The 965-nt window shown below is 37.4% G+C and overlaps 1 non-coding gene across 1 annotated transcript; it reads right to left on the bottom strand.

Annotated features, from left to right (window-relative positions):
* Nucleotides 1-638: 638 nt before the first annotated feature.
* LOC128289543 (small nucleolar RNA R71) lies at nucleotides 639-745 on the bottom strand. The gene has a single exon (XR_008279188.1). It is a non-coding gene; the product is annotated as a small nucleolar RNA R71 (small nucleolar RNA).
* Between the last annotated feature and the right edge of the window lie 220 nt (nucleotides 746-965).

The raw sequence follows: 965 nt of genomic DNA, 5'->3' as shown, positions 1-965 counted from the left end.
TTAATTTATTTATTATTATTACTAATTAATTTACTTTTTCTTTCTCTTGATAGGTTTTTATAGTTTATGACTAGAAGAAACCCGTCGAGACCATTACTTTTTGATGAAGAAATCAATCGTACACTTCGCAGAAACCAAAGAGAAATAAGGCGCAGCTTACGATACAAAGAGAACGAGCAAGAAGACGATACTCAACCCCTAACCGAAGAGATGGTTGAAAACCAAAACAATCAGCTACCTCCTACATTTGCAGCTAATCAAAATCCTGCTTCACGAACTATGTATGATTATGCTAAACCTTCTTTAAAAGGAACTGAATCTAGCATAGTTAAACCTGTTGTAGCTGCAAATACTTTTGAATTAAAACCTAACACTATTAAGATGATACATCAATTTGTTCAGTTTGATGGTTTGCAGGATGAAGACCCTAACGCTCACTTAGCGAACTTTCTGGAATTTTACGACACTTTAAAAATTAATGGCGTTTCTGATGATGCCATTCGCCTTCGATTTTTCCTTTTTTCACTGAGAAACAAAGCTAAGTAGTGGTTGAACTCGTTACCACGAGGATTTATCACTACTTGGGAACAAATGACGAAAAATTTTTACTAAAATATTTTTCGCCGGCTAAAACAGCTAAATTACGTAATGATATCTCTTCTTTTGTGCAGATGGATTTAGAAACGCTCTCCGATACATGAGAGAGAGACAAGGACTTACTGAGAAGGTGCCCTCACCATGGGTTACCGCTTTGGCTCCAAGTACAAACATTCCACAATGGTCTGAATCCTTCGACTCGGCAAATGGTTGACGCAGCTACTGGCAGAACCATCAACAATAAAACACCGGAAGATGCCTATGAGTTTATAGAGGAGATGTCACTGAATAACTATCAGTGACAAGTCTTGAGGACAAAGCCAATGAAAACTACTGGTGTTTATAACGTTGATTCGGTAACCATGCTC

Source organism: Gossypium arboreum, chromosome 2 (assembly GCF_025698485.1).
Source record: "Gossypium arboreum isolate Shixiya-1 chromosome 2, ASM2569848v2, whole genome shotgun sequence".
NCBI lineage: Eukaryota > Viridiplantae > Streptophyta > Magnoliopsida > Malvales > Malvaceae > Gossypium > Gossypium arboreum.
The sequence above is the reverse complement of the archived record's forward strand: the minus strand, read 5'-3'. Positions and strand labels throughout refer to the sequence as shown.